Source organism: Lathamus discolor, chromosome 5, assembly GCF_037157495.1.
Source record: "Lathamus discolor isolate bLatDis1 chromosome 5, bLatDis1.hap1, whole genome shotgun sequence".
NCBI lineage: Eukaryota > Metazoa > Chordata > Aves > Psittaciformes > Psittacidae > Lathamus > Lathamus discolor.
In genome coordinates, this window is record NC_088888.1 from 119,701,002 (window position 1) to 119,713,748 (window position 12,747).

Consider the following 12,747-nt stretch of genomic DNA (forward strand, 5'->3'; position numbering starts at 1 on the left):
ATGGATGGGCTGGCGCATGGATGGATGGATGGGCTGGTGCACGCAGGGTTGGGTGTGTTGGTTGGTACATGGATGGATGGATTGGCTGGTGCATGGATGGATAGATGGTTTGATGTGCAGATGGATGGATGGATGGACGGACGGGTTGGTGCACGCAGGGTTGGGTGTGTTGGTTGGTGCACGGATGGATGGATGGATGGGTGTGCTGGTTGGTGCACAGACGCATGGATGGATGGGTGTGCTGGTTGGTGCACAGACGCATGGATGGATGGGTGTGCTGGTTGGTGCACAGACGCATGGATGGATGGGTGTGCTGGGTGGTGCACAGACGCATGGATGGATGGGTGTGCTGGGTGGTGCATGGATGGATGGATGGGTGTGCTGGTTGGTGCACAGACACATGGATGGATGGGTGTGCTGGTTGGTGCATGGATGGATGGATGGATGGGTGTGCTGGTTGGTGCACAGACGCATGGATGGATGGGTGTGCTGGTTGGTGCACGGATGGATGGGTGTGCTGGTTGGTGCACAGACGCATGGATGGATGGGTGTGCTGGTTGGTGCACGGATGGATGGGTGTGCTGGTTGGTGCACAGACGCATGGATGGATGGGTGTGCTGGCTGGTGCACAGACGCATGGATGGGTGTGCTGGTTGGTGCATGGATGGATGGGTGGATGGGCGTGCTGGTTGGTGCATGCATGGATGGGTGTGCTGGTGCACGGGGCAGCGGTGTGTGTGTGTCACCGCTGCCCGGTCGTAGCCCGCCCCCCCCCCCCCCCCCAGATGTTAGGGCAGATGTTGGGGGGAGCTCTCGCCCCGCGCGCGCAGGCACGCGCTGGGCGGGGCACTGTTCCCGCGCAGGGGGCGGAGCCTCGCCCCGCCCCGGGCTCAGCGCGCGGTGCGGGGGGCGGGCGACGGCGGCACCTGCGGGCCGCGCCGAGCCGCGCCGCGCGGAGCCGAGCGGAGCCGAGCGGCGGCCGCGGCCCGGATGTAGCCGGCGCGGAACATGGCGCTGGGGGCGGCGTGACGGCGGCGGCCGAGGTAGGGGCGGCGGGGCCGGGATCGGCGCACGGGGAGGCTCGACCTTGCGGGGCCGGGGCGCGGGGGGGCCGCGCTGCTGGCGGCCGGTGCCGGGAGACAAAGGCGCGTCCCGGGCATCCCCTGGCCCACCTGAGCGGGGCGGGCCGAGGCGCTGGGGGCTGGCGCCGGGCGAGCGGGGCTGCCCGGGGGTCGGCGGCGCTGAGTGCGCGTTGAGCGCGTTGAGCGCCTCGGCGGGGCTGCTGGCCGCAACAATGGCTTTTGTTGCAAGAGGCGTTTTGGTCTGCGCCCGTGTATCGCCAGAAGTTGCTCCCAACTTTCCGTGCATGCCGTGTGCCGCTGGGTCTCACCCGAGCGCTCCCCGTGCAGCCCTGTGCCTCTGACCGCTGGTGGGTTTGCATATAGAGGGTTAGCAGCGCCTGCGGTCGGCTCCGTTCGTGTGTCTGTGTGCATTAAGCGTCGTAGCTGGCTAAACCGAGCTGCGGAGGGGCTGCCGTGCTGGAATACTGCTCCAGCACCAGCCCAGGTCTGGGTATCGATCAGACCTAGCGGATTTCTTACCGCACGCAGGCTGCCCGCCTTCCCCTTTGTTACACACCAGCCCCCTGTTAGCGTAAAGAAACAATGGGCATTTTATTTCTTCCCAAATAGTCGGTGTCAGACCCAATGTGCTGTCATTGCCGTCAGGATACAATTCCCACCAACTCGAGAGGGGCCAGCAGCGAGACCACCCCGCTGGCAGCGTTTCCCTTCATTGTAGGATTCGCTTTCATACACTTTAGCATCTGCAAAATGAAGGCAGAGAGTCGGTACCGGTGGTGAGATAGAGCTGTGTGGTCCTTGCTGCCTAGACAGCACTTAGGGAATCATCGCTCCGGATTTATTGCCTTTATTGTGCCGGGAAACTTTAAATACCACTGCTGAGGACTGGAGTAGGAGCCACGCTCCTCTGCCCTGTGCTGAAGGCGTTGGTACAGTGCTGTGAGCATTGTACACCTCTTGTTGTGTGCAGAATGCGTTGGAGCTCTGGGGAACCGCTCTGGATGTCTACTGAGGGTGATGCTTCTGACACAGAGAGCGGGTTCAGTGTCACTTGTGGGGCTCCCTGGCTGTCTGCACCCCATAGCCGGCTTGAGCAGAAGATGTAGAAGCTTTTCTGTTTCCATTTGAGGTTCACAAAATGGCCCTTTGCATTGATGCTTTCTTCCTGCTGAAGTGTTGCTGCACGGCAGTTGCTGACTCGTCGATCCCCCCATGGTGAGCAGCAGCTTGCCTGCTTGTAGGTGTGGATAGAGGGACCTGTGGGGCAGAGCACTGGTGTCAGAGGTGCTGCTGCTGCAGTTACTGTGGTTTGCCTTATTGGCTGTGGGTTAGTCAGGGTTTTGTTTGTAGTTCCTCTCAGGTTGATGAAAGGTCTTTGTTCAGTGTGGGATTATGGTTTTGTGCTGTCAAATGCATGGATTTGGGATGAACTGAGTGAAAACATGGCTTGAATCAAGGGGAAGACTCACTTTCGTGTTGAGCGTGCTGAAGCTGGACTTTCTGCTGCTTCAAACACTTTCACAAATGGTTTTGATCCAGGTGAAACTGCTCCTTCAAGCAGAGATTAATTTCATCAGGAGGTGTTAGACCAGTCTGCCCTAGTCCTGCCTTCCCTTGGTGCAGAAGCTCCGAGTGCTCACTTTTTCAGGCTTTTAACCTAATTCTGTGGAAATGAGGGGTTACCAGTGACTGTGTGTTGCTCAGCTGAGGCAGCTGTTGATCCTCTTAACAGAGGGGCTCAGAGTGGTCATTTCTGCAAAGAGAAGTGATGTGAAGAACCCCCTTACAAGTCATCAGCGAATCCCCTTGGCAGCAATCTCACAGAGCCAGACCCAGTAAATCCCATGGCTCATTCCATGCCCTTGTTACTTTGGCCACTCCTGTTTGCTTCTCATGGGCTTTATTTTCCCTCTTTCCTGGACATCTTCATCAATCACAGATACTCACAGTAGGTGAATATCTGACTTTCAGTGAAGTCTGAGCACCCCAATGGCTGATTCTAAAACGGAATTGCATAATGAGCAAGGTTCTTGGAAGGCGTTTTATTTGCCAGCTGTTATTTGCCAAAGTAACAGTTATTTGGGCAACTATTACTTGGAAAACTAAGAATTAAGAAATAAAATGGCCCCAGATTTGCTGCTGAAATAAAGGGGGCAAACTGTTCTCTTTGACATTAGTTGGAGCATGGAGTTTGGGTTTAAAACTGAGTTGAAGGAGACTCCAGCTCACGTGGCTGAAGCCCAGGAGGTGATGCTGGCACAGATCTGTCAGGGTGCTGCGCTCTGTCGGGGAGGCATGGAAAACAGAAGAGGAACAGGAGCGGAAGAACGCCTGCATCTCTGCTCCTCCTGTCTGATCACACTCGACACTTAAATCCAGTTGTTGCTTTGAAGCTGCTCCAGTTAAGGATCTGAAGTGTTTGGCATCCTCTTGTTCCAGTACATAAACTCGCTCCGGTTCTACCGGTTTGCTCTGCAGAAGCTGCAAACAGAAGTGTGCCGCATGGCACGCGTTGGAGCTGCTAACAGGTGTCTGTGGGTAAAGCAGCTGAGCTGTGCATCAAATATGCATAAAGCTCAAACAACAACCTCCTGGTAAAACACCTCCTCGGGATCCCTGCTCCTGGCGTTAGTGTCTGTGGCTCCTGGTGCTCTTTGGCACCACTGGAGTGGTGCTGGAGGTGTTTCTGGGGCTGTGTCTGCTTTGCTTCTCACTGATTTCAGTGGAGTCTGCTGCGGGGTTGGCCAGCTTTCCCAAGGTGAAACCAAGGGAATCTTCTCTCGTCATGGTGGGGTGGGAGGGGCGGTGACTGCAGCCAGGTAAACCCAGAAGCACGGAGATGGAAACTGCATGTGGTTTATCATGGGATCCCAGGCTGGTTTGTGTTGGAAGGGACCTTAAAGCTCATCCAGTTCCAACCCCTGCCACGGGCAGGGACACCTCCCACTAGACCAGGTCGCTCCAAGCCCTGTGTCCAGCCTGGCCTTGAACACTGCCAGGGATGGGGCAGCCACAGCTTCTCTGGGCACCCTGTGCTAGAACCTCAGCACCCTCACAGGAAGGAACTTCCTCATATCTAATCTCATGTCAATTTAAAGCCATTCCCCCTTGTCTTATTGCTACACGTCTTTCCATCCCTCACACCTGGAGGGCATACGCTTTTACCATTTTCCAATTAGGCTCTTATGTTTTTCCATCAATTCTAATCTATTGAATATTTCCATAAAATCTTGCTATTCTCAATAGCGATTTGAAGCATGAAAGGTGTTTTTACACACCTGTATGCTCGAAAAGCAGATGTCATGACCAACAGAGCTTCCGTCCAACCTTGCACCTTCTCCAGTGTCTGATACAGGTTGGTCTCTTCCTCCGTAGGAGCTTCGTAAGGTACCTGCCTTCTCTATAAATACAAAGGTTGATATTTTGAGATTGTTTCCCCCATTAAATCCAGCTTTGGTTAGCGCTGAGCTGCACCAGGGTGCTGCCTGATGCACAGCTGTGCTGGCTTCATTAGCAGGGGAAAAGAGCTGAAAACTGGAATGTCTCAAAAACATGAACAACAGTGCAGAAACCCCAGTTAGTTACAAGGCCATTTAACAGGCAACTCCCCGCCCCCCTGCAGAGCAAGTTTCAACGCTCTCTAATGATATTTAATGTTCAGGTAACTCTAATTAAGCCTTTAATCCATTAGGCCACAGAGATTCACTGGAGACGTGCTGTTAGTGCTGGTGTGCCAGCCGCCTGTACCAAGCGCAGCAGTGCTCAGTGTTGTGCTTGGAGGGCTGGCCCTGTAACCAACACAACAGAGTATTTTCTATCTAAATGAATGTTTAGCTGCTTTTTCCTTTCTTTTCCTGGGGAGAAGCATCTCCAAGGGCAGGACTGTGGTTGAGGCTTCAGGGCTGAGACCTGCTGCAGAGTGTGGTTCTTGCGTGGTTCAGCCATGCAGCCCCAGCACAAAAGTCAGCGTTGAGCCAAGTCTTGTGCCTTAACGGTTCAAGGAGTATCCCTTTCCTAGCAGTGCCTGTGAGTGCAGTGATGTGAGAGGCATGTGCTCCCGTTGCATCCTACAGAGCCAGCCATGATGTACTGAGTCTGCTGGTTTGCCTCTTTCCCAACTATTTTTTCCTTTTCCTGGGCCATGTACAAGTGCTGCCACTTGTGGAAGGTGCATCTGGTGGACATACAAAGGTTTCATTGCAGACAGAGCTTGGATGTCTTAAAATCAAGCCAGTGAAACAAAACTGTGTGAATCAAGTTAACTTCTGCAGGCTGGGCTGCAGCTTCCTATTTCTGACCTTTCTAAGCAAAGCTTTTATTAAAACATGAGCTGTATATGCAAGTTAATGTTTATGTCTTGCAGACCACCTAACCTGTGGTCCCTGTGGGCCATAAGAACATGTAGTGAGCCCTGTGGGCCATAAGGTGCACTCTGTGCATTGCAATGTGCTGGTATTAGGATAGCCAAAGCATGGAGAAGAGTGGCGTGACTCACTCAGGGGCACGCAGTGATGGCGAGCACAAGTGAGACCCCAGTTCCCATCGTTTTCCTTGTGGGCTGTCCTGTCTTTGCTCTGTTCTGGCTCTGCTATGAAGCTTGCCAGTGTCACACGGCTCTGCCTGCAGCAGGACACACCGCTCCGGTGTCACAGGGGTGAGGGGTTTGATTTTGCTGAACAAAGATGCTTGTCCAGAAATAGGTTAAGCCAAGGAACGTGGGTGCCAAAAATAGCGATAGAGATTTTCCTTTCTCCAAGTGTGTGTTAGATTTATTGTTCCCTGCTGGAGGCAGCTGGAAGAGTAACAGAGGTACTGCAGCTATAGGGAATAATGCATGGTCACCTCTGATGGAGGAAAACCCCACGTGTTGGATATCACTGTTACTTTGCATTACTGTGTGTTTCTACAAGGCTGATAAATACACGCAATGTCACTAAACCCCTCCGTCAGCAAAAGTTCTGCTGTTTGCCTAGCAGCAAAGGTACCCCAGAAAGGGAATGATGGAGAGATCCCTGGTGACAAAGGAGAGGACAAAAGAAATGCCAACAAACAGAAACTGGAACAAATAAATGGCACAGGAATGATCCTGGTGATAGCCCCTGTAAACCTTTTATTGTGACACGCTCTGCTGCCTCCAAATGACTGACTCTTCCCAAACTGGAGGCAGGAAAAACTGCACAGTGGCTTTCCCCTCTGCCTTCAGCCAGGCTGTTTGGGCAGTACTTATAAAGATTTATTTCCTGCCATTCTCCACAGGCATTTTCGTACCATTAAGTTAAACTCCAGCTTCCCCATTCCCTGAGTTGGATGCATGCAGAGAGGACAGAGCTAATTCCTTGCACTACAGCTATTTCAGGCGCTGGGCTGAGCATGGAGTCAGGAGGCACCGTGGCTCTAATCTGGGCTGTGCTGCTGGCTGAGCACCTCAAGAGGTTATTTAACCTCTGTGTGCTGCAGCTTTCCTCTGGGGAACAGGAGGGATTGTGGCAATTGCCTTTGGAAAACACTTTCAGATGTTTTGTTTTAGTCCTTTTTCCATAGATGCAGAACTATCTGGTCCAGGATATCCATCCCAGGAGGCTTTCGGTACTTTACAGGATTATAACAACAATGGTTAATGCCTTGTTGGGTTGTTTGGGCCACATAAATACATTTAAAAGATTTATCATGACTCTCCCAGCCACTACTCACAGCAGGGCTCTTAAGATACACCTGAAAGACATAGAAATGACACGTGGTTCTGACCATTGTTACTGACCTCTTCATAACATGTAAGTAAAATGTAACAATGCTTAAATGATTTCATTCTTAACCAACTCATACCTTTGCCACAGAAACCTGGGTTTGCATCTGTTGAACTTGTCCCTTCCTTCAATGTAAAGACCCCAAAAGCAGCAGATATGCTGCTTTTCTCATAGGCTTTGGAGGGTATTTGGGTTTGTGCTTTGCAGAAAGGGGTGTGAGGTGTCCCTGCCCATGGCAGGGGTTTGGAACTGGGTGATCTCAAGGTCCTTTCCAACCCAAACCATTCCATGATTGCCTAGGCTGAAGAAGGAGGAAGGTTTTCCTGAAAGCAAGGTGAGCACAAAGTAAATGCTCCCCGAGCTGTGCCTCTATCCCAGACTTTGAAGCTTGCAGGAAGGAATAATGGTCCATGACTTTATCTCTGTTGCACACACTCAACTCCTCTCTTCCAAATAGCAAAACTTCTTCCTATTTATGCTTTGTGTCACAGGGTAAAAATAATGAAAGGGCAGAAAACCCCATTGCTGAAGTGCAGCTGAAACCAGCGCATGGATGGAAAGGCTTGTTTGTGGAGCACAGTGCTGTTAGTGGGGAGGCACCATCCACACCATGGGATGTGCTGGCAGGATATGTGGAAGCTGCATTATTACCAGGCATTTTTCGTTGAAACATAAAGTTTAGTGTGCTACTGGGAAGTGCTCCAGTGCCAAGGCAGTGGCTGTAATCTAAGCCATTGCCTGCTGTAGGAAACCTCTGGGTGCTCCCATGTTTTATGCAGGAGCTCAAAATGATGCATCCTAAAGCCAAGGAGTCTATTGCATCTTCCCAGCACGAGGGATATGGGCTCTGTAAGCATGTGTTGAGAGGCCTGGCTGCCAAAATAGTTCAGTGTTGCTATGGTGGTTGCAGGTGGTGATTGCCTTTTAAGTTCTTGCTCTCTGTTCTGACGTTTTTAGGGCAGTCAATGAAGGATGGGAAGTAGAAAAGCAAACAAATTGGAAAAATCCCGTGTCTAGATGTCTGTAATTGCATCTGTGTGGCTCGATGGAGAGAGCCCCATCCTACTGGAAGTTAGGGAGGGATTGGCAGTGAATGCAAGTAGTTATTGGCAGTAGCTCTCGTGCCAAGACTGAGTTCTGATGATAGGGCTCAGCTTAAAGCAGGTGGTGTAATGCATACCCTGAAAACTGTTTTGGGGAAACATGTGCAAACCCACGTGCCTTGCGTGCCATGGAGGGTTTACTCCTAGGGGTGAGACAGGAGGAACCTTCACTTGAATGGAGGTGAGAGTGGGCACCTGGTGCTGGGAAGCAAGAGAAATGCTCTTTTGAGGGAAGGCTCTCATTAAGGGCACAAGTGTGTTCTCAGTTCTCATTCTAAAGTACCAAAATTGCCAGAAATGGAGCATTCATCCCACATCTGTGCTTTCCCTACCCGGTCTCTTTGAGGACCAGCTCTTAGCACTGTCAGGATTCACAGAGAGAGTAAGTAGGACTTTCCAAGTACTTAGAAGTACAAGGCATGAGGTAAATAATTTAAACGCTGATGTAGAGCATTGCCAGCTGAAAAGTGACTTCTGATCTCTTAGCAGGCTGACAATAAGAGTTTTTTTCCTCTTTTGGGGAAAGGGAGCATGGAATGTGCCACCCATCAGCAGGGCTGCTTCCTTACAAAAGAAAGGTTTGCTCTAACAAGCTTAAGTTAAAGCCTTTAAAGGGCTTCTTCTTGGGCAGTCCAGTCTGAATTTGGGCATCACCAGTGCAACAGCTCCCTGGGATTGTTGTAAGGTGGAAAACCAATACCCCTGTGGCTCATGTTTCTTATAAACTCCTGTTTGAAGAAGCATTTTGGCTGCTTCCTCAGTATCTGGTAGGACTTCATAGAATCATAGAATAGTTAGGGTTGGAAAGGACCTCAAGATCATCTAGTTCCAACCCCCCTGCCATGGGCAGGGACACCTCACACTAAACCATCCCACACAAGGCTTCATCCAACCTAGCACTGAACACTGCCAGGGATGGAGCACTCACAACCTCCCTGGGCAACCCATTCCAGTGTCTCACCACCCTAACAGGAAAGAATTTCCTCCTTATATCCAATCTAAACTTCCCCTGTTTAAGTTTTAACCCGTTACCCCTTGTCCTGTCACTACAGTCCCTGATGAAGAGTCCCTCCCCAGCATCCCTATAGGCCCCCTTCAGGTACTGGAAGGCTGCTATTAGGTCCCCACGCAGCCTTCTCTTCTCCAGGCTGAACAGCCCCAACTTCCTCAGCCTGTCTTCATACGGGAGGTGCTCCAGTCCCCTGATCATCCTCATGGCCTCCTCTGGACTTGTTCCAGCAGTTCCATGTCCTTTTTATGTTGAGGACACCAGAACTGCACACAATGCTCCAGGTGAGGTCTCACAAGAGCAGAGTAGAGGGGCAGGATCACCTCCTTCGACCTGCTGGTCACGCTCCTTTTGATGCAGCCCAGGATACGGTTGGCTTTCTGGGCTGCGAGCACACACTGAAGCCGGCTCATGTTCATTTTCTCATCGACCAGCACCCCCAAGTCCTTCTCTGCAGGGCCGCTCTGAATCTCTTCTTTGCCCAACCTGTAGCTGTGCCTGGGATTGCTCCGACCCAGGTGTAGGACCTTGCACTTGTCATGGTTGAACTTCGTAAGGTTTGCATCAGCCCACCTCACAAGCGTGTCAGGGTCCCTGTGGATGGCATCCCTTCCCTCCAGCATATCAACGGGACCACACAGCTTGGTGTTATTGGTCCATAATGTTTTGTTGTTGCTTTTTTTTGTGCAGCAACCTGATGCTGCTGTTTGTGAGGGACCTTTAACTGAGGGCTAAAGGGGTTTTGGGTGGTTTTGTTCTATTACTCTTACCATTTTTATTCTAATACAATTTATCTTCCTGTTTACTCTGCTCTTTGGTGTCTCTCTTGTACTGATGTAACAGCATCTTGCTATTGCTCTTCAGTTTCCAATTGTGTAAAAGAAAGGAAAACAGTCAACTCTTCTGATTTAGCTAGAAATTAAACTGCAACTGGTTTTTTCTTCCATGGGCTTAATGGGAAAATTGGTGATAATTGCCAACTAGTGCTTTTAAAAGACATTTTTTTTCCAAATGGGTGAAAGACTGTCAAGCTATCAATCAAGGCAAAGATTGGATAATGCTCCATTCCCCTGACAAGTTTCCTTTATTATATTAAGCATCTCCTTCGCTCTGTAAACCTGAGCTGCTCAAAATTTGCCCTTTAATGTTTACTTTCCCCATCCTTTCTCAGTATTACTTAAGCAGTTTTGGTATAGCTGTGCAGCATAGTCAAATAGCTGTAATAATCTAAGAAGAAAATAACTTGAAGGTTTGAGTAACTTCATAATATCATGGTGGTCTTGAATGTTTTTCCATTCTCTTTCCTTGTCACTCTGTGATGCTTCCACTAGCGCTTGCTGAAGCCAGTGACCAGCCTTAGGTTGGGCTTTAAGATGGCAGAGTCTGGTTTTATGGTGTATTAAAGCCAGTGTGATGCTTTGAGTTTGTGGTTCTTGTGGACTTTGCTTAGAACACAGGGCATTTAATTTTCTCTTTCTGTCCTTTTAGAGCAAATTTGGAGAGCAAATTGGAGAATTTCTTGCAATCCCCCGATTCCAGAGGCATGGGGTTTTCAGAGAAACTGTTAAAAGAGGGAGATTTATAATAAAAGCAGATCCTGGGCCATGCTGAGTAGCGTTTCTCCACAGTACTGCCTACTCTTTTCATGGGTCTGGATATAAAGCAGCATGAAACAGAATTTATCTCAACTCCAGGCACTGCTGGCATTGCATAAAAAGCATCATGAATGTACAGAGCCGGTGCAAAGCAGAGCGGTCTTCCTTCCCCAGCCATTCCTCCACCTCCAACAGGATTTGCGTGTTTAAAACCATTGCTTCCCACCAAAAAGGTGTGGAGTTAGCATGTCTGTAACAGGATCCGCTGCTCAGGCCGGGCAGAGGATGGAAGCCCACTCCAGCAATGTTCCCATCCTGTAGGGAGAGGAGAGAGTGCCAGCTCTGTGCAAGGACTGAGTGTGATATTCATTTTGTCATCAATAACACTAAGAATTGCCATGATGTCACAGCAGAGCATTGCAATCGTCATGGCAAATGATGAGGAAAAATAAGAATGTAGAAATAACATCTCCCTTGGCCTGCAGATAAATCAAAGCTTTAGCCCTTGATCTCCCATTGCTCACTAGCCTGGAACATAAATCCAAGGGTTTATCATTAAGCTTAACGGGTCATAAAATCTGGGCTATTTTGGTGGTAGTTGCAGAGATTTGCAGTCCAGGCAGAGAGTGGGCTCTAAGCCGCTGGCTCTTGTGTAACTGGGTAAATAGCAAGCTTCAAATAATACTATAAAGCTATCAAATGTAATAACTAATGCAGTCAGGCAGGAGTTCAGGGAGGGAGCCTCCCTGATGACAAGCTTGCCCATGATGACCGTAAGAGGCCCCGCTTTAGAAAGACCTTTTAATACCAACATTAAGCCCATTTGCTTTACTGTAAATCAGGTATGTGTGTCCAGTTTGGTTCGCGTGTAGCACTTTGTCTTCCGCACAGCAAGACTTTCTTCACCATGGGCCCAAGGGAGCAAGGAGCAAAAAACCAGGAACAGGGAAGCAAAACCAACTCCCTTACTTTGTCATCACAGTTTAAATATTTATTACAGCACTTCACGGTGAGCTGGTAAATACATGATAGTATATTATGTAACAGGAATAGAGTTCTACACGTAGGAGCCTGCACTGCTGCCCATTTGTAGTAAATCTTCGGTGCCATCCAGAGCAAGGCCATGTAAAGGCCATACCTCTTTTTTCCCCCCTCCGTTATTCTGTGTAAAGTGGGAATTCGCTGTTTACTGGTGGTTGTAATCACGTGGGGTTTAGAATTGCTCTTCATCTCTTAAGCAAGATTTTGGCGAAGAGTCCTGTAAAAGTTGATGGCTCTGAGTGAGCAACAGATCTGGTGTGTGCACGGGAAGGGATTTGGACCATCTGTTGGGTTACTTAGCAGTTCAAAGTAGCTTTTGTAAGAGTTGTAGAGTATTAGAGTATGTAGCGTATCCCGTTTGTACTGTACTGCTTCAAAGAAGGGGAGCCTCAGGAAGTTACGTACAAAGTCAGTTGTGCCTGGACTGAGGATATTTGAGTTGGACTGAAGTTTGGGATGGGGGCATAGCTTCCGTGAGACTTTACTGCTAAATGCTGACAATAAAGACAGAAATCTCCTGTAGAGTTGACTCTGGGACAAGTAAGAAGGTAACCCTTTGTAGGAAACCTTATGTGTTTGGCTGTTGCCATGATTTGGGTGACATGCCATGGCGGGACAATGCAGATCCCTCCCCTGACCATGACAGCCTGTGGTGATCCATGCTACCCGCAGCTAATGCTGGCCAAGAGAGGTCTATGGCTTGATCAGCAGGGGAATATAGAGGTTTCCAATTGTATGGTCACAGATTTCAGTCCAAGGATCAGTCCCTTGAGTTATTTTAGCATAAATACTTGAATTAAATTGGAGTTACGCTGTTAAACAGAGGTGCGTGCATTGGTGTCTTAATGAATCAAGGAGAGATTCCCTTCACTCCCCCAACTCTTAAAGACAGACACTGGGGACCTGTGATTAGGTATAGTTCCAAATTGCAGGAAAACCCTTAAAGTAAGTTAGAGATGATTTGTGCTTGGCATGCGAGTGCTGTATTATGCCATGGTGGCTTTCCTAGTAGTACTGTATGTGCTCGGGAAGACACTTTGGGGGTCCGTGCCAATAAAACCCAGCCTTGGGAGAACATTGTGTGAATGGATGAGAAAACAAGCCGCCAGCACGAGCACTGAGCCAGCGGGTATCAGGATCACAGGTGGGTGGGATGCAGGTCCATGTGCAGGG

At 49.7% G+C, this 12,747-nt stretch overlaps 1 protein-coding gene across 2 annotated transcripts in view; it reads left to right on the plus strand.

The window, feature by feature from the left end:
• The first annotated feature begins 939 nt into the window (after positions 1-939).
• Positions 940-12,747, plus strand: part of PAK5 (p21 (RAC1) activated kinase 5) — a 91,651-nt gene continuing 79,843 nt past the window's right edge. The window contains exon 1 of one of the 2 annotated variants that reach the window (XM_065682343.1): positions 940-1,043. The gene's annotated coding sequence lies outside the window, so the exon portion shown is untranslated. The remainder of the gene's footprint in view (positions 1,044-12,747) is intronic. The other variant, XM_065682340.1, reaches the window with a different exon arrangement.